This window comes from Heloderma suspectum, chromosome 3, assembly GCF_057233095.1.
Source record: "Heloderma suspectum isolate Gila_16-S chromosome 3, 16-S_ref, whole genome shotgun sequence".
Classification (NCBI taxonomy): domain Eukaryota; kingdom Metazoa; phylum Chordata; class Lepidosauria; order Squamata; family Helodermatidae; genus Heloderma; species Heloderma suspectum.
The window spans coordinates 269,909,181-269,930,284 of NC_139460.1; the positions used below are offsets into that span (position 1 = coordinate 269,909,181).

At 43.9% G+C, this 21,104-nt stretch overlaps 1 protein-coding gene across 1 annotated transcript in view; it reads right to left on the reverse strand.

Annotated features, from left to right (window-relative positions):
• Nucleotides 1-21,104, reverse strand: part of EPHB1 (EPH receptor B1) — a 552,359-nt gene that overhangs the window by 16,253 nt on the left and 515,002 nt on the right. The gene's annotated exons all lie outside the window — the stretch shown is intronic.

The window sequence follows — 21,104 nt, forward strand, 5'->3', positions numbered from 1 at the left end:
CAAGATGTACATGCACACTCATTTTCCATCCCTTCTCCTTTGCTTCCCACCACCTCTGGAAACACAGCAGTTCCTGCCTGTGATTTCCTCTCAGTTAGATCAATGGAAGATCTTAGTAGACATTGTGATTGTCATTCTCTTCTTCACAGGATGCCATCCACTGCCTCATCACTACCACACCCCCTTTCCCCTCAGCTGGAAGTCCAGCAGCAGACAAGCATAGTTTATGTTGGCACTTCAGTCAACCCCTGGATGCGCATGCAGGGCTCAAATGAGAGAGTGGGGAACCTAGGAAGCAGAATGGAGGTGAGAACAATGGCAGAGCAGGCCAGAGAGCATTAGAAGTGGCACTGCAACATGGCAACACATTGGAGAATGACCTGGACAGAACTATCTAGTCAACGCTTCTACACACACAGCATGGGAGGAGAACAGGCAGGTGGCCTTGCTATGAGGCTCCTAGCCAGTTCCCAAACTCAGAGCATATGGGAGGGGAGGGAAATGTTCATTGGAGCATATTATCATACTAACCCACTGTATTCCAATTGCATTTGGCACATATTCCAAGCAAGGCATGCTGATGATCTGAGCTCCCCCGTAATGGGGATGTGCTAGATCAGTGCCTGGCTGCAACAATGAACTGGGTGAGAGCTAATATACTGAAACTCCATCCAGACAAGACCGATATGCTGTTAGTGGGTGGGTCCTCTGACTGGATGGAGGGTGTTCATCCTGTTCTAGATGGGGTTGCAGTCGCTCTGAAGGAGGAGGTTTGTAGCTTGGGGGTTCTTCTGGAGTCATCATTGTTGCTTGAGCCTCAGTGGCATGAAGTGCCTTCTCTCACCTTTGGCTGGCTGCCCAGCTACATCCATGCCTGGATAAGGATAATCTGGCTTCAATACACTACTGCAGTGTACTCTACGTGGGGCTATCTTTGAAGATGGTTCAGAAGCTGCAGCTTGTGCAAAATGTAGCAGCCAGATTGTTAGTGAGACCAGAAGGTCGGACCATATAACACCAATTCTGGACTACTTGCACTGGCTTCCTGTCTGTTTCCAAGCCCAATTCAAGGTGCTGGTTTTGACCTATAAACCCTTACATGGCTCAAGGTCACAACACCTGATGGAGCATCTCTCCTGATACGAACCTACTCATACACTACTATCAACATCTGAGGCCCTACTCTGAGTGCCTCCTCTAAAGAGGTTTAGAGGATGGCAAAGAGAGAGAGGACCTTCTTGGTGGTGGCCCCCCGACTGTGGAACACTCTCCCCAGTGAGGTCCACCTGGCAGCAACATTGTCATCTTTTGTGCAACAGATTAAAACTTTTGTCTACAGCCAGCCATTTGACTGCATATTACGGGACTTTTTAGTGTTAGTATTTTAATTGGGTCCTGGTAATTTTACTGTTAATTGTTTTTAACTATTTTAAACTGTTCACATTTTTGTATGTTAAAGGTTTTCTATTACTTTCTGTCATGTTGCGAACCAGCCAGGGAGCTTTGGCCACTGGGCAGTATAGAAATGTAATGAAACAAAATGAAATGTAATGCTAAACCAGCCTTCCCCAAACAGGTGACTTCCAGTTCCAGATGTGCTAGACTGGGACTCCCATAATTCCCAGCCAGAATGGCTAATGAGAATGATGGCGGTTGCATTCCAACACATCTGGAGGGCACAAGGCTGGGAAGGCTGTGCTAAACATTGGGATATCTGACCCTCTTGACACTAAATTAGTGCCTTTAGCCCACAGGGGAGAAAATCAGTATAAAAATATGTTGAAAATGAACATTTAGGGATGGTGCCGGCAGCTGGTTGGGGCTTGAAGTTCAGCAATTTCTTGCTGGCTTGGCTCCCTGGACATCAGTCTGCAGATCCCTGTGCTTGCCTGGCTCAACGTAAATAGAACATTCACACCCCTGATGTTGCATAAATGGCCCTTTTATGGCTTCCATTTGCATGCATGGTTATTTATGAAAAAGTCCGAGACGCCATTTTTATGCAAAAAGGCGACTTGGCGGGGAAGCAGGTGGCCGCATGTGCTTGCCTGTGCACCTCACAGTGAACAGGGTCAGGAGGCTGGCAGGGGTCCAATGAGTGGGGTGCAGTGAGTTCGGCCATCCCTACCAACATTATGTTGTATGAGGTCCTTTCTAATAAGTTCATGCCAGACTTTTAATAAAATTCGGAGAATACTATTATTCATTTCAGGATGAGGTGAGAGTGTTTTGTACCAGTTCCTCATCTCTCTGATACCCTTTGGAAAGCACAATTTGCATTTTAGATATGATACTCTCCAGGCATCCTCCTTCTGCAACACAGCTCTTGGCATGGGCTGTATTTCATGCTGTCAGTTCCACTCATTGCTAATTAGCATGGAGAATTGCACTGATGTTAACCATCATTTTCATCTTTCCCCCCACCTTCAAAACAAGGGTTTGGTTGCCTAATGAGACCCCTGAGGATAATCAGAAAGGCAAGGGACAAATCTATTCATGGTGTAGACTGGCTAACTTCAGTGCTATTACTCCCAGAGTGAAATAGTTCTAACGGAAGCAAAAAATATGGACATTGTGTGCCTGTGGGAGAGAGAAACAAAAATTAAAGAAAGGGGGGAAATTGTATTTTAAAGCCATAAAAGAGGTGACTTGGCATAACATGCAGGAGCACAGCCTGAAGAGGGGAGGTTTAGTGGCTCTTTGTAGTTCTACCACTAATCTGGCCACTGGACCTCTGCTTGTCACATTGATATTTGGAATGCAAATGAAAGAAATGTTCATGTATTCAAAATCAGGTTTCTCCAACTCACTGCAAACAGCACATCTAGCTTTATTGGGGGGGGGGGGAAGTACAGACAATTTTATTTATGATGATAAGGGGATGCTGTCTAATTTCCGAATGCATTTTTAACCTTCACACCAGAAGGTGAGGTTCAGAGCTGGGTTACACATGACAGTCACAAGAAACAGTCAGGTTGCAACGATGGAGAATTCTAAGGGTATCCTCTTGGCAGTAAGTGCTCAAGGAAAGCTTGGAGGTATTTCCCTCCATGTCATGCAGAGACAGGAGACACTGCTGGGCAACAAGCTTTTACTTTTCATTATGGGTGTTTCCAGATGAAGCTTTTATGGCACTCTCGCCCTGCCTCATTCATGGAGATTTACACGGGGGAGTGTTGAGATGATGAAATCTACTCATGACCCTCCCATGTTTTCTTACTGCTTCTTCTGCCTTTTCACTTAATGCGGAAAATCATTGAGGAGAGAAAATGGAAGAGCTGCACAATGCTTTCTTCTTGCTAGTGCTAGGAGCCCTCCATATGGAAGCACTGTATCTCATCCAGCTGATTTCTCCTAACAGTTGAGATGAGAAGCAGGAGAAATTAGCTGAGTGAAATACAGTGCCTCCTCCTCACTTAGCTTAATGTTAAGGCAAACACCTCCATGCTTTCCTTGAGTGTTAACTGTCTAGAGGACACCCTCAGAGTTCTCAGCCATCAGAATCTGCATTCTTCTCACATGATGAGTGAAACATGTAGCCAGGCTCTCAGTGATGTGACAGATCCCTCTGAAACTGCACTGCGTTCTTGCACACTTCCATTTATTAAAATGAGCATGGGTAGGCTCTAAGTATGCCCATGTGAAACAAACCCAAGCTAATGAGGAAGGAGGGCGTATGAGGTACAATGCTGCCAGTGGTGCAGCTAGGTAATTTTGGACCCTGATGATGATCAGCAGTGGGGGGTTTAGACAGCCATGTGCATTAGGCAACTAACATTTCTCTTCTCTTTGCCCCCACTGCCATTCCATGCTTTACAATAGGGATATTAGAGAATTCTGCCATGGATCCCAGGGGGGCCGAATTCCAGTGAATTCAGCCCCCCAGAATCTGTGGCGGAACGGAGCCCCCCACCCCACCACCCCGCGAAAGCCCTGCGAAACGGAGCCTACCTGGCTGCGGCTCCGGCAGCTCTGGCCACTGCCAGGCTGCTGCAGCCGCCATTTGCGTCCCTATGCTGGCCCATGATAGGCTATGACATATATATTTACGTAGCCTATCATGGCTAAAGCAGGGACACAAATGGCGTCCCCTACGCCATTTGCATTCCCGCTTTAGCTGTGATAGGCTACATAAATATTTATGTAGCCTATTACGGGCTTGCGTAGGGATGCAAATGGTGTCCCCTACGCAGGATGTCATTTGCATCTGCAGCAGCCTGGCAGCGGCTGGAGGCCCCACTGTGGGTTGGCCTGGCCAGCAGCTCTGCAGCCTGGCTGCAGAGCGGAGCCGGCCGGGCAGGATTCCGGGGGGGAGGAACGGATTGCCTCCCCCCACCTGCGGAACCTGGCGGAGCCAGGTAAGCAAGATTTTGTACACCCCTACTTACAACTGATTCTATATTCCTGATATGTTCGAACAACAAAACTCTCGGCCAGCCCTCCTTGTAAAAAATACTCTGCATGTGCAGTTTTGCATTTTAAACTCACTTTGGGCAGTGCCCTACACTGCCGTTGCACCTCCACTAGTTCTGCTGCACCCATGGGTCTCGAGAGCTTCCAAAAGCAATCCCAGGAACAAGTGAAAACAGTTGTTTCCAGACTGGGACAGGTCAGCGGAGTTCACTTCTGCAAGCACTGCTGACTTGCCTGTTCTGGAAACTAGCATTTCCGCTCTTTCCGGATGCTTCAGGAACCATTAACTTCCTGTTGTGCTAGCAATGAGTCTCACTAGCACACAGACAGTATATGATACTGCCCTTCAATAACAGCACTATCATGACTACAGGAATGAAATGGAGTTTGCTTCTGCTGCCCTGATTCCCTCATCACCTGCCACTCTCTGAGTGGTCATTTGGGGCCCCCGAGGCTGTAGGGCCCTGTGTGGTGGACCCAAGGTGCAGATCTGACACCATCACTGGCAGGCAGCTAAAAGTATCTTGCGTAATGAAAGAAAATACCTAAGGAAACTGAAGTGGTGACAAGAAAACCCTGAGTGCCGTGATTCCTTACTCGTTTACCATTGGTTTGGGGAATGTCTTTCTGTCCTCTTTCTTATGTTTGATCATTTATCTCCTAGCAGAAGGCCTGTTTTCTCCTGTTGGGTACAAGAAGCATTTAATTATGGCATGAAGTTGGGACAGGAACTATCCCCCCCCCTTTAAACTATTTTTGGACATTTCTTACAACAAGTTTTCTCTTTGAAGTTCCAGGGAGACTTCTGGCGGTTTTCAGCTTCTTTCAAAATAATTTGAAAGACTGCCAGCCCGTTACTGGAAACTTTCCATTTTGGCAAGATCTTGTGAAAGAGAGTCCCCATATCAGATTATGACATGCAAATTAATAACATTTATGTAGATCTTCTTCTTTTTGCTCACTCAGAGCTTTAAAGGGGAACCAGATGCAAAATGCCAAGTGGAAGTGTACAAGTCCAGAGTTAACCTCTGATCAGAAAAGCAAAGCCTTTTACATTTTACAAATTGATTTGCCTGCTACTGAAACACACAGATAGGCCCAGAGCGCGGAGCCGGTTCACATTAAGATTCATTCGCTACAGTTTGAAAATGAATTCTAAAAACGAAAGCCACCGATTTGACAGCTTTCCAAGTGAACACATTGTAGTTAAAACTTATTAGGAACATTTACAGATCAAAGGGGAAAATCTACCTTGCATTCTCAAATTGCAAATGTGTAGCTTGCAGTTGCAAATCAGTGGCAGTAATCATAGTAATTCGCACCAAACCATAATGCATAAATGATGCTCTGTGTTCCCCATCCCTGCCAGCTGGAAAACTCCTACAGCATCAGAATCAGCTACTACAGCCTCCAGTTTCTCTGCCAACTCATTGTATTGCAAACATTGTTCCTACAAATAGAGGGAAGTCTGCTGGATTATACCTTGTGACAACAGGAAAGAGGCTGTGCATCTGTCTCTTGCAGGCAGCGTTCTCGTGATCCTGTAAGAAGAACTATTTGCACTTACAAACATAAGAGCAAGACTTCTGATGGGATTTCAACATGCTAACTCCCCAACCTTTCACCACTGCCGGACTTTGCTCATAAGGAAAACTATTGGGAATGTAACAATTGCTTTGTTCTCCCTTTCCCGTGCTGTGTGGATATAGGTGCAGCACTTTCAAGGTTACTTTCTTTCAATTCTTGAGATGGCTTGGCACACAGTCTTGATACACATTTAAAGGGTATGAAGAAATGAAAAGGGAGCATCAGCCACTACAGCTAGTGCTAGGAGTCCCAGAGAACTGCTCCTGAGTGCTTCCAGCTCCAAGAATGCAGGATCTCAGTTATACGTATATACAGATCTGCACCTGCAGCCCTTGGAGCTCCAGGAGAAAGGTGATAATCTCAGACTATTCCTGGCAGCACTTGCTTAGCTAGAACAGTGTATTAAAATTACCCATGATGGTGCAGCCTTTTGCCTTGTTGAATCCTTCATAAGTTAAGTATAAATGAGCTGTTCTGGTATCATATAGTTCTTCAGTGAAGGGGGAGCAGAGGATGCAGAAGCTGAGTAGGCAGAGGGCCAAGGAAAGCTTAGCTAATAAAAAGACAGGAGCAGGAGAGGTCCAGAGGGATGGGAGAAAGACAGATGAGAGGGTGTCCAGAGGAGGGTGACCAGGATGATGAGAGGGCTAGAAACCAAGTCCTATGAGGAGGGTTGAAAGAGCTGGGTATGTGTACATGATGGACTTGAGCACGCTCCGGGAGAGAGCGCAGGACAGGAAGGCCTGGCGTGCTATGGTACATGGGGTCACGAAGAGTCGGACACGACTGAACAACAACAATGTGTACATGGGGCTCCCCTTGAAAACAGTCCAGAAACTTCAGCTGGCCCAAAACAGGGCAGCAATATTGTTAACAGGCTCAGGTCGCTAAACATATTACACCAGTGCTTTGTGATCTGCACTGTTTCTGAGCCCAATTCAAAGTCCTGGTATTGACTTTCAAAGCCCTAAATGGCTTGGGGCCAGGTTGTCCAAAGGACCATCTCCTCCCATGTTTACTTACGCTCGGAGGCCCTCCTCCGGGTGCCCCCACCAAATGAAGTGGGGTGGGTGGATACTAAGGAGAGGGCTTTTGTCAACTAGGGCGCTTTGGTTGTGGAATGCCCTCTCCAGAGAGGCTCACCTGCCACCTCCGTGACAGTCTTTTGGGCACCAGGTGAAGACCTTTTTATTCTCCCAGGCATTTTAAGTTCTTCCATTTTTATTGTTTTAGGACTGCTACTATATTTTTAGATCCTTACACTGCTGCAGGTTTTTCCTTTGGTTTTATACTGTAGTTTTAAACTTTTAAAAGTTTTATACTATGTTTCATCAAGTTGCTGTATTTAATTGTCTGAACTGTTGTAAACTGCCCAGATAGCTTCAGCTATTGGGCGGTATAGAAATGTAATAATACATAAAATAAATAAAAACAAGAGAAAAGTAGGCTAAGGGGAGACATGATTATAGTCTTCAAATAACTGAAGCACCATCAGGCAGAAGATGGAGCAGACTTGTTCTCTGTTTCTCCCAGTGGTAGGACTAGGACCAATGGGTGTGTTACAAAGTATGAATGTAAAGTGTATTGTTGACAAGAATTCATTGTATTCCAGAGGGGTGCTATTCACAATAATCTGTGTATGCTAACTATAAGTGATCAGTAATAGAGTGATTAGTTATGTATGCTATAAGCTAGCTTTTAAGTACAAAAAGGTGTTCTTAGAACTGGGGCAAAAAACAGACTTCCGGTTGGGACCGATGTCACTCTGGTAGCTTCCCACAGGACTCCATGGGAGCTTTCTCAAACAGCTTTTTAAAAGGTTGAAAAACCTTTTCATCTCCCTCCTGGAATGGAAATGGGGGGGGGGCAAGGCAACAGCTCTGGACAACGTCTTGGAGAAAGGTAACTCCCACACGATAGTGGGGGGGCTGGATTCCAGGATTATCTCCCCAGAGCTTTTCTGAGACTCCTATTTTAGAGAAAACAGGGCTGGTGTGTTCCATATAATATATGCTTTAAGAAATATCAGCAACCATTGAGGGATGATTTTAACAATATTTGAGAACAACTGAGGACCTGTGAGATCTGCTTGAGAGAAACATGTCTGCGCCGAGGAGAAGGAGCTCGCATCTACTCCCCCCAAACCTTCTGTGTCAAAAGTGTCAAGAAGAGAAGATATAGGTGAATTATTTACGCTAATAAAGTCCTTATCTTCACAATTTACAGAGCAAGTCAAGAGGTTGGATTTAATCCAAAATTCCATCACCGCTCTGCAAGGAGCTGTAGATTTGATTAATGCATCACGGTAAAAAATGGAGTCGAAAATTAATGAGCTTGAAGACCGTGTAGCTGGAAACGAAACCACGACACAACTTTACTTTAAAAACACCTCTGACAGAATTTCTCAGCTGGAGGCCTTCACGAAGAGATCCAATGTAGGTATTTTGGGAATTAAAAATTTTCCTAATGATGTAAAATTGCTTGTTTTTGTGGATAAACTTTTGCATGAAATACTCTCTATTCCATCTGATTATTTACTTGATATTGAGCAGGCATTTCGTGTGCCAAATGCTAAAGGGACTGATTCATCATAGCTCAATTTGCAAAAGTCTCCACAAAGAATTTTATCCTGCATCTGGCTAGGTAGGCTCGAAGCCTTTCCTGGAAACAAGATAAAGTTATGTTGTTTCCAGACTACATTAAAGAAGTGGCGAATGAAAGAAGGCAATTTATCAAAGCAAAGAACTTGGCAAAACAAATGAATTTACAATACTACTTAAAATATCCTGCTACTCTTTGTATTGTGACTGAAGGTCAGAAGAAGAAGTTTCAAAATCATTCAAAGCCCTTAACAGCTTGGGGCCAGGTTACCTGAAGGATCGCCTCCTCCCATATGTGCCTGCCCGGACCTTAAGATCATCATCAGCGGCCCTTCTCCGTGAGCCCCTGCCAAAGGAAGTGAGGCAGGTGGCTACTAGGAGGAGGGCTTTTTCTGCTGTGGCACCCCGGCTCTGGAATGAGCTCCCTAGTGAGGTTCGCCTGGTGCCTACGTTGTATTTCTTTCGGTGCCAGGTGAAGACCTTTTTATTTTCCCAGGCATTTTAGTATTTTAGCTTTCTAAATTTTTATCTTTGCTGTTTTAAATCTGTATTTTAAACTCTTGCACTGCTGCTAGGTTTTATTGTGATTGTATTGTTATATTGTGGTTTTAATGTTCTATATATTTTAAATTGTTTTATTGTGTGTTGTTTGGTTTTAATTTTTGTGAACCACCCAGAGAGCTTCGGCTATTGGGAGGTATAGAAATGAAATAAATAAATAAATAAATAAATAAATATCATGAAATGGCGGAGGCTTGTCTGAACGTAAAAAAGCATGAGAACTTTGTTACAACCCCATGAACTGGAATCTTTAAACAAGCTTTGTTAATTGTTTCTATTTAGCCTATATGATCCAGGCTAACTCAGAAGATAAATGATTATATATATATATATATATATATACACACACACACACACACATATATATATTTGCTTACTTTCTTTCATTTCTTATTTTTTCTTGTTTTTTCTTGCTTTTATCTTAAAATAGATAATATATCTAGTATAAAATATATTACTGAATGTTGAAGGTTTATATTAAGTTTTATTAAAAATTATATTAAGTTTTATTCCCAAAAGCCTATATATATATATATATATATATATATATATACATACATACATATATATAAAATTACTAATAATACTAGGCTTTTGAGAATGAATTCTAGACCCCTTTTTTGACATAAGATTGATGATATGATATAGAAATGTAAGATTGTTTATTAAATTGTAAGATTGTTAAGGTTATAGATATAGTCTTTAAAATAGAACGACATTGGAGACCAGGGGGTGTTGAAGCTTAAATTCAATTCGTTAGGGGGGAGGGAGAAGGAGGGGGAGTGAGGGGGAAGGAATCTTCTTCTTTTTTCTTCACTTCCTTTCCTCCTCCCTTTTCCCTTTATCTTTTTCTCTTTCTTTTTTCTTCTCTTTTTGTTATTGTGGTGTCCTCATCAGAATATTGTATTGCTGGGAAATTGAAGCATTGATGAGGTGGTTGTTAATTTTGGTACTGTTTATTTCATTCATATAAAATAAAAAATACATAAAAATATATTTAAAAAAAAAGAACTGGGGCAAAAAACAAACTTGCCACAAGTGAGTTTGTTAATTATTAGAAGTGAAAAGCTGCTTGGCTTAAGAGGGATAATTTCATTAAAGTGCTTCTGAAGTCAATAGTAAGCCTGGCTGCATTGAGAAGCAGCCCTCTTAGAGGTGGCAGTAAAATTAAGGGTAGTAGTTTGACCAGGTCCAAAACTTAGGATGCGGTCTTCAACATAGTTGTTAAAAAAAGCAAGAGTCTGATCTGGGTAGCAGAAAGATTCTGGGGAAAAGAGACAAATACGATTATCTAAGCTCTGCAAACCATGCCTGCTAAATAAGTAACTATAAAACCTTAACGTTAACTACTTTGTTGGTTGAGAAGAATAGAACTTCAGTTTTATGAACTGAATTGTTTGTTTATTGCATTTATATCCCACCATTTTTCCTCTTACAAGGAACCCAAGGCAGCTTACATTATCCTCTTCCTCTCCATTATATCCTCACAGCAACAATCCTGTGAGGTAAGCTGGGCTGAGAGTCTGTGACTGGCCCAAAGTCACCCAGTGAGCTTCCATGGCTGCGTGGGGTCTAGAACTCAGATCTCCCAACTCCCAGTCCAACACTTTAGCCATTAAACCACACTGACTCTTGGAGTAGATAGCTCCAAGGTCCCTTTCAACTCGATGATCCCATAAGGGTTTGAAAGGAGGAAGGAAATGAGAGATGATGGGAAAGGAGTCACTAAAGGCAGAACAGAGAGAAGGATGGAAAATGATAAAGTGAGGAGATCTGAAGTTCACATTGATTCAATCAACCTTTGGCTTCAGGGCTATAGTTAACATAAAGGAAAAGCCACTTACACTAGGACAAAGCTCTTCCCCAAATCCCACCTCTTTATTTCAGCCCAGATATTTGGTGGAAACCACTCCGTGAGGAAGGAAGGGACATCTGCTTCAAAGGTTGGGCTTTTCCCCCCTGCAGAAATTTATTTGCTTTGCTTCTTAATTATTTTGACATAAATCAGGATCTGACTTCATGGGGCCACGGAATCACTGCTGTGGGCTTGGGGTTTGTTGCTATGGTGAAACACCTGGATGTTTACGTTTGAAAATATCAGTGCTGGGGGAGGAGCTCCACAAAAGTTAAATAACAATTTCTCACCCCATGTGTATACCTGTTAAGAAAAGGTCTTTTTTCAGAAGGTAAAAAAGGGAGCTGTGCATAAAATTATATCTCCCCCTTTTCATTCACAAGTTACTCTATCCTTTTTGCTGGAGTTTTCTTGTCTTTATTCAGAGTCTTGTTCATGCAAGGGCTTCCTGATTTTACCTGTGAGAAGAAATGCTGTATGGAAACAGTGAGAAATGCCTAAACATGTAAAGAGCATTTCCAATCATAGATCCGAAATCCAAGCCCTTGGATGCATGATGCTCTGGATCCCTCCCTCTGCCTACAGCAAGGACAAACTGATATGAAAATCCACAGCACAAAGTGCCTTATGGATGTCATGTGCCAACCTAGATGTACAACCTGTGGCAGGAAATAATCCCATGATGATGCAGCAGTAATCATAAACTAGCACATGCTATCCAAGTCATTGGGAACTTAATCCTTTGTATGCTTAAGAGTGACCCATCAGTAAAAGCTGTTAGTGATGTGATACAAAGCAAAAAGAAAAAGGGAAAACAATTAAATACAGTCCAAGGCTGCTGCTGTTGCTTACAAAGAAGGATCCTGGAGAGCTTTAAAGCACAAAAGAGGAAAGAAAAGGTTTTCTCTTTTAAAAATTGGTACATTAAATCCAGGGAAAGCTGACAGGCTGAGAAATAATGGCTCGAGTTTACTCTTATTTAAAAACCGGCTGCCTGCTGCTTTCGCTGCGATCACCACTCAGGCTTTCAGCACCATTTCAAATTAAATATACATAAGTGCTTTCAAAGAGCTGTTAATTTGAAGGTCATTAAAGAGCATAAAATATATTTCCTTTATTTATAAAGAGGCGCACAATAATGCTATGCATATGGACTCCTCTCTCAGTTCCTGCAGCATTTATTATCTCCAGTATGAAAGCGATTGACTTCCCTTGGCTACCAGCAATGCACTCTGTCATCCCATTTGAATTACTGTTAGCACAAAGCTCCCCGCCCCTCCCAGCCCACTTTGTAACCCTTCCACCGCTTGGCCTTGCCTGGATTGCAGTGCACAAAGATAAATACGGAGAAAGATAAAACACTGGAGTAGCCGACACGTTGGCCAGGGCACTCTGAAGGAAGGAGAAACCCTGCAACTCAGGTGCGTGCTTGTCGCCAAAAACCAAAGGGACCAGGTGCTCCAGCCTCCAGCACCATTTAGTACATTCCACTCCATGCCCCCGGTGTACCACTCTGCGTGTCACAATGCACCCAGCCTGCTAGGTCTGTCCCTTGTACTCCTTCCTGAGCTGCGATGATGGCTTTGCCGTGCTCAACGGAATTGTAAGCAGCCATTTGACAAACACAGCACCATCTGTCCATATCTGTAAGGGGTGTTTTTGCACCTTTCCTAGCTTCTCAGAGCAGTTTTTATCCTTACTTGTACAGAAGTCCCAGCCCTAGCAAACCTTTGAGCTATGACCTTCCTTCTGCCCCCATCTCTGCAGTGCAACCCCCTTGTGCCCCCCTCCCTCCTTCCCAACCTCTCTGCCCCTCTTTCTCTTCCTCTTTTGCCACAGCTGTCTGTTTTCAGAGATAAATTACCTGGTGTTACAGCTTGTCAGTATTCTCACAGCATATCCACTGTATGGGAGGAGGGATGGACAGGGTGGGGGTGGGGCTGGGGGCTGGGGAGAGAAGAGTAGGATGGGAATTTGCTGTTGCCATAGAAATGTAGAAATGAAGCTGACAATTGGAAACCACTTCATAGATTTAAAGACATGACTGAGAACAAGGCAGAACAAGACTGATCCAGTCAAAGGAAATAAAGAGAAAGGTGAGACCGACAAAATAGATAAATTGATAAACACAAGCGGAGAAAGATCCAGCCAGAGAAATGAACAGGTTTGACTGTGGAAACCAGGGAGAAGAATGACAAACTAGAAACAAGAATGGCAAGACAGAGAAAGTCACCATAACAAATCCGAGGACTACCGATAGATAACAGTGATCAGATCTCCATGGTGGTGGACAGCAACCATCAATGATAGGGATGTATGAAATTTCATTTTTGCTCACAAAACATGGGAGCAAGCCCTGTTAAAGATCCAAATGAGGCGTGAATGTGTGTCCACCGAAAACAATGGCAAATTGTCGAACAAGTGCTTGTGTTAGTCTCAGTCCCAATTCCCAGTTTGATTTGTCCTATTTTGCACAAATTTCTTTCACAGAATGAATCAGCCCTGCTTTAGCCTATGGAAGAAATTTGCGCAACTTAGGAGGCTTGTGCAAATTTAGGGAAACGTGTGCAAATCTCCCATTTGATTACTGCTCGATGTGTACAAGTTTCCCATTCGCACAAACGTGAATGGGAATCAGGCACAAGACGAGTAGCAAGACAAAGTTCAGAGCATCCTGGTGATCCTGAACATTGCTCATTAGCCTGTCCCTATAAGTGATACCAGGGATTAAGCATTTCCTGGAGATATGATCAAAGGATGTCATAAAACACTTACAACAAATAAATATCACTACGCTGCAGCAGCTGGGTCCCCAACTTCAGCTGAGATTGTATCGTGAGCTAGGAAAGTAAAAAAACCTGCACAAGATCTTTTCGGCATGAAGGAAGTACCAGTTCAGTGAACTAGGCTAATGTCCGAGAGGCAAAAAAAATCTCAGACCCAAAGCACACTTTACTTAAGATGTAGCTAGCAAATATGCCTTTTTTTCTTTTTTACTCTAGAAATAAGTTTAGATAATAATTTTATTAATAATATGATTATATTATTTATATAATTATTCATATTTATATAATTTATATATTTATATAATTATAATTATTTGAGATCATAATTTTAGCAATAGATGACTGATGGATAGATAGATAGACAGATACTCTACAGTAAGCACAGGGTTCATTATCTACATTAGGACCCTAGCTTGGGGGCAGGGTACTTTTAACTCTTCCCCCCACACACACCGCAGTCTTAATCTGGATCAGGCTCCCATGCCTCTGATTTATATGGCTCAATAGTGATCCATTAAAGCAATAGCACAAGTGCTGTCTCTAGAGTAAAAAAAGGGGGGAAAGGTGTAACTTCTAGCTATGCCTGAAAGTAATGTGTGATAGAGGCCAGTAAGCATTGTAGATTCCAGTGTCCTCGCTCCAACAGCAAGACACACTGAGCAGTAGAAGAATCCATGAAGCTACTACATGAAAATGTTTCCTTCCCAGACATAACAAGTATAGCACACCTGCTCAGGGTATGCAGAAATAGTGTGACCACCCAGGAGCTCCTGTTTCCCAGGAAGTTATATGGCAGGTTGGGCTTTAAAATAAAGTATGAACAAGCAGAGTATCTATGGTATTTTTTGTTCTTGTATAATAACCACTATATGTTTATTGAGATAAATATTAAACCAACATATTCACACAAGTCAAGTTGGCCCTATAAGTTGCATCTTCCCAAATATACTGTTTTCCCATAATATATATTCAGATGCTGACACACCCAAAATATTTAGCTGAGTGCCCAACCCACACAATGACCTCATAGAGGAAATTATTTTGAAGGTAGGATGTTCTGAAAAACTGCAAGTAATATTTATTCGTTTATTATAAGCATTTTATTCCACTCTTGAGTCATATACCTAGGGAAGTTTTCAAAAAGTGCAATTAAATTGTACAAAAAGGGCAATGAAAATGTAAATGCAATCCCCACCCCACCCTCAAATCCTAAAAGCTACAAAATCATAAAAGTAGCACAGAACAATCAGCAGGGTTAAAATTGCATCTAAAAACCCCAGAAAAATAAAAACTTTTTGCCTGACACTGAATGGACAATAAAGTAGGTACCAGGTGACCTTCTCTGCACAACTGCATTACACAACCGGGGCACCAGAACTGAGAAGGCCCTGTCTCTGACAGGCACCCATCTCAGCATAGATGGCGGGGCACATACAGGAGACCGTCCACTGAAGAGCATAATGTATGGATAGTTGCATATGGAAATAAGTACCTTGGTTGTAAGCCATGAATGGCCTTAAAGGTCAAAGCAGCACTTTCAATTGGGCCCAGAAACAGACTGGGAGCTAGTGCAGTTGCCTCAGCACAGTTAGTACCCTAGCTGTCCCATTCTGAATTAACTGCAGTTTCCAAGTAGTGTTCAAAGGCAGCCCCACATATAGCACATTCCAATAGTCTAACCTGGAGGTCACCAGAGCATGGATAACTGAGTTCTGGCTATCGCTAATAGAGCAAGGTGTATATATTTAAACAAGTAAATAGAGAGGTGAGGTGAGTTGGAGATTCAGAGAATTTGATTTAATAGAAACTGACCGGACACATCTCTTTTCATTACATATGGAGACAGAAGACCTGAATGATATTGGCTACTGGGTGCCTTGCAGCTTGGAGCATTGGGCCATATACTGGGGGCATTGTGGCACCCATCCCAGTGGCGATCTGGGCCTACCTTCTTTCCTGTTTAGAGAATTGAACACATGTAGTGTTCAAAGCACAATATAAAAATGCAACACAGAACTCACTTGGAAGTGTGAGTAATGTGGCAGAGATGGGAAAGAGTGCAAAGGCCATCTATCGGGGAAACATACAAATTCAGCAATTAGTGTAGTTAAGCCACATGGAACAACTGCAACACTGGAAGGCTCAGGGGTGTTTCTTTTTTCTAAGCCACTCCTTAATTCAGAACCTGTATAAGACTTCCTGTCTAAGTCAGGGCCTATTCTTTTTACTTCTGCCTTATGTGGTAGCTATGGGGACAATGATTTTTTTCTAAGTTGTGTGAGATGATGCAATATTTGCAAAGAGCCCCATGCTGCTGCAGGCAAGAATGGGGCTTTTAGAGATTGGGGCGGGGGTGAGACCATTTTGCTTGCAGCAGCGTGAGGGTGCAATCGTATGCATGTTTAGACAGAAAAAGGTCCTACACTCCCAGCATTCCCCAGCCAGCCATTTTTTCTGTCTAAACATGCATAGCATTGTGCCCTGAGACTCTTTGCAAAGAGGCTGTCAGCCCGGCAGCTCTTCCTGAATGCCCATAATTAGGGATGTCCAGATTTTGTGAAATCTGTCCCATGTGTGTTTCGTGGATGGTGTGGTGTGGTTTGTTCCATTGTCCATTCACAGACGGAATTGATTTTTTTTCCTGCTATGCAGAAAAATATGCAAATAATTCTGTAAGAGAGTTTGCAACAATTTACATGATTTACATTATACGTAGCATTTAGCATATTGTCCCCCACTCCATTCAACTTTTCCTGTGTATATTTTCCAACATGGCATATGTCTCAGCAGAAACATGAGTATGTTCTTATGAATAAATTTGAGTAAATTTCAGGAAAGTTTTTTTAAAAAAAAGATCTGAAAGCCCATGGACTCTGCGTGGCCTGGGAGGCAGGTCTGCAGCAGATTCCGAAGTTTGAATTCTTAGAAATCCGAACTCATTTTAGTCCATCTCGAATTTCTCCAGCGTCCCTACCCATGACACCATGTGAGGTTGCGAGTTCCATAGGCATTCAAGAACTGTTGCTGGGCTCTGTGTAAAGAGCCCTATGATGCTGCAACAGCACACAGGATATTTTTTTTTAAAATAGAAAATAAAAAGAAGTCTCCTTGGCCACCTCCTACACTTAAAAAGGTAAATGGAGCCCCTGCCCCAATGAGAAAATCCCATGAAAAGCTCTTGCTCCCCAGCCTCTTTCACTTTCATTTCCCCTATGAATTGCTGAAAATGAAATAATCTACATATCTGGCATACCACTAACAGAAATGCTACAAAGCAGTGCAAAATACATGAGTAAAACTGTACTTATACACAAATGACTTTTTTTACATTCAAGTTTGTGAACTGCCACCACTACATACTGAATTTGCCTTTTGGCCCACAGTTGGAAGTGGAGGGGAAATTATGCTTCCCAAAGGGTATTGAAAGCTGGATCCTGGTATTTGGTGGCAGGTGCACACAACTAGCTCACAAAGGAACATCGGAAGCCCCTTTATACTGAGTCAGACTCTTGGTCCATCTAGCCCAGTATTGTCGACACTGACTGGCAGCCGCTCTCCAGGGCCTCAGGTAGGTGTTTTTCCAGCCCTATCTGGAGACATCACGGATTGAACCTGGGATCTTCTGCATGCAAAGCATGTGCTCTGTCACACTGAGCTACAGCCCAGAAACCAAAACAGGCAGGCATTTTCCTTTCACAGCCCGGTGCTGCCAAAAATAGACTTTCGGGGGGTTGTTTGGATGTCTCTGCAAGGCTAATAAATTTCACAAATGGTACCAAGTAAGCCTGCAGAGCTATGGACAAATAGTACATACTCTGTTAAATTAGCAGCAGTGTTGCCAGATAGGTAGGCTATATTATAGCCAGGAGTCATCACTGTCATGTTTTCATGCCTTTGGATTTATCCTAATAAGAGCAAAAGTCATATGAAATGAGCACAAAGGCTCCTCTGACCCACCTTGTGTGAATATCAATGGAATGGTATGAAGGATTAATATTCAGAATACACCTTTTCTATGAATGTTGTATTTGGTTTGACAACATACTTGAATACAGATTTTTGTGCTTAATACTCCAAAAGGGATTCATGACTGGCTATCAGACAGGGCAAAGAACACCCCCTTGTGTTGTTAAACAAGGGGCGTTTTTTTCTCGGACGGTCCAGAGAGGATCTGCAAGGTAAAACATCATTCTTTTGCATTTTTTAGCATCCGTTTCTAGCCTGGGCTGCAGCCTGACATAGCCACATGCAAGTGATATAAAGAAGCCTTCCGGTCCCCTTTTTTCTGGTAATTTTCCAGAACTTGCTGGTGTCCGATCACTCTTTGCTCTTTTTGCTTTCCACCACTCCTCTTCTCTGTGCCACACAGTGAAGGCTGGTGGCTCTGATGTCAGTGGGGTTGTAAATCTCTTCTGGGTTTCAGTCAGAACCAGTCAGAACTCTGAAGGAGCTATCCAAAGTGTTAAACCCATTTTGGGGGTAGGGCTCAGCGCCTTCGATAGCTCCCTTAGAGTTCTGACTGAAACCTGGAACGGATTTACCGCCCCACTGATATTGGAGCCACCAGCCTCCATTGATGCCACCCATTTTCAGAGTGTTATACCACTGATAAGCAATAGAAAGATCACCTAGGCCAACCACCTTCCATAGGTTACAGTAATTCATTCATTAGTTCTCTACAGTTTAACACAATCTGATTCTGACCACTCAGAGTTCTAGGACTACAGAGTGAGGTGTCTGCTGAATAAATAGGTCCAGATGGCTCAAACAAGTGAGCCAAGCCACATACCACCAGGGAAGGTAATGCTGCCTCCTCCCTTCTCCAGGGTCATTCCTGTGGGGAGGAAACATATCTCAGGAACAGAAAACCTCACTTGCATGTAGAAGGTCCCAAGGCTGGATAAGACCTCTGCTTGAGACTTCAGAGAGTGCTACCAGTCAAAATAGAAGGTACTGAGCTAGATGGACCAAACAGTCTGACTCAGTATAAGGCATTTTAATACATTCATATGTCATTAGCAAATCTAATAAGGGAAAAATTCTTCCAAACTCCAAATATGGTGATCTGTCAACTCCTGATTTTCAGGGCTTCACCACACCAGGCTTTTTATCCTGCAATTTACTGGGCTTCTACTTCTAGATACTTTGCGGAATTTAAATTGGTTCTTTACACAGCTGGTTTTTCTTTTACTGCATAATGCTACCTCCCATTTACACTGGTGGGTGGAGCCTGGCAGGATGTTATCAGATGTCAGCAGCATTGTATGCCCTCTGTACATCCACTCTGGCGTAGCCCCTCCCCACTCTCAGCATGAAATAGAACTTTTCCATTTCAACCTCTTTGCCTCCCCTTTTCACTACTGCTCCGATCCCTACTTCGCTTTCTTCCATGTAAAGGTGGCCACCATGGCTGAGACAATAGGATTTCCTAGGGATTAAGCCCCTTGAACTCAGCAAGAATTACTCCCAAGTAATCAGGCTCTCTAAGGTTGCCCTGCAGCCTCCCAGCTACCTGGACGGAAAGCCCATTGAATTCAATGGCATGTCCTTTCCTGCCTCTGCCTGTTCATCCAGAAGCCAGCCTCGACTGGATCAGTGAGGGCTGTAGCTGGAGGGCTCTCCCCCCCCCCACCCCCACATGTGCAAGTCAGTATTGCCCTTATAAAAGCAAGCAGTAACACTTTTCTCATTTGACTATACACTGGGAGAGGAGATTAAGTGGGAATGGCAAAGAGGTGGGGTGACATGCCGACCCCATCATTGTCACTGGAATCATCATCACAACTGCACCCCCAGCAACTGCCCACACAAAGCAGCTTGTTGTGCCACAGCAGAAGTACATGGGCAGGTGGTGGCAGTTTGATGGCATGACCTGAAAAAATACTGCATTTTCCCCTTATATAAATATCATGGAATTTCACAGGGAAAACAGGGGGAAGGCGTGGGAAAGCTGCTGAAGGACAACGATGTTGTGTATTGCAAGCAGGAAATACCGTGAATGGAGGTTGACAATCTCACGAAAAAACGCCCATGTGAAGCTCTTAGTTAATGCGCTGTCAGCCACAGAAGATCCCCGCGACAAACGTTACTGGGCAAAAGATCTATTCCACCCAACATTCTCTATCTATCTTGTCATGGTCCCTGATGACCCAGAGGAAGGGGGCACAAAACCAGCAAGATCAGAGTTGGAAGGATCCCAACTGGACTGCTGCTGAAGCACCAGAGTGAAAAATATTGAGATAACCTCCACAACATTACTCAGCTCTCATCAGAAATGAGGGTGGAGTGATTGTGCTGACAGTGGCTGCCGTGTGAATCCCTTAGTGTTCAAAAAGAAGCTATGCAGTGCCCTGATGTAAGAAGACATGCAAGGTATAAGTGGAAAGTTCTGCATGGAGGTGCTGAGACATCTTTCTAACACAATTCTATTTAATGTATATTCACCCACACCCCAGACCCTCCTCCCCAAATCTACCATTGCAATTATGACATGGATGTAGCAAGCGAGGGTGATGTGGGAGATATGCTTCCAAATTTGGCCAAGGAGGAGAAGTAAATCTCCTCAGCTTTCCTTCTGTAATGCTTCTAAGTTCTACCTAATCATCAGTGGCTGTCAAATGCTTCTTTTGGGGAGCTTTGCTTGTCTGTGGAATAGCATTTCCCACGGCAATATCTGATGATTCTGCACACATTTGTCCTATATGCATTGGTGATCAATATGCAAAAATAGGCACATGTGTATGTGGCGTGCGCGCGCACACACACACACACACACACACTGCTCTCAAGGATTAGAGTTAGGGTTGTGGCAGGGAAGATGGGTAAAGTAGGGATGGCATGGGAGTCCAAAGAGGGGATGGAGTCCAATGGATTCCCCCTGTACCATCTGGCCTCTCAGACCCCGCTCGCCGAGCCTTGGGGTGCTGATGGACGCAGCCACTGAGTGCCCCAGAGCTCAGCGAGTGGCTGGGAGTGCCACGGCACCCCAGTGCTCTCACCCTGACCTCTTCAGGAGGAGGCCAGGGCAAGAACGCTGGGGCCTGGCCATGCCGGGGCCTGGCCAGCCTCTGCCGGCTGTCAAGAAAGCCCTTGGGAGGAGGCCAGCGTGAGAGCACTGGGGGCTGGCCTTGCCGAGTACTCCAGCAGTCAAGCCCTTGCATGCATAAAGCACAAGGGCTTGACTGCCGGAGTCCTTGGCATGGAGAGGAGGGGCGGCTCAGCCGGCGGGCAGGGCAACTAGGGAGGCTTGCTGAGCTGGTCCGGGCTGCATGAGTGGGGGGGGGGCAGCTTGTTGGGCTTCCC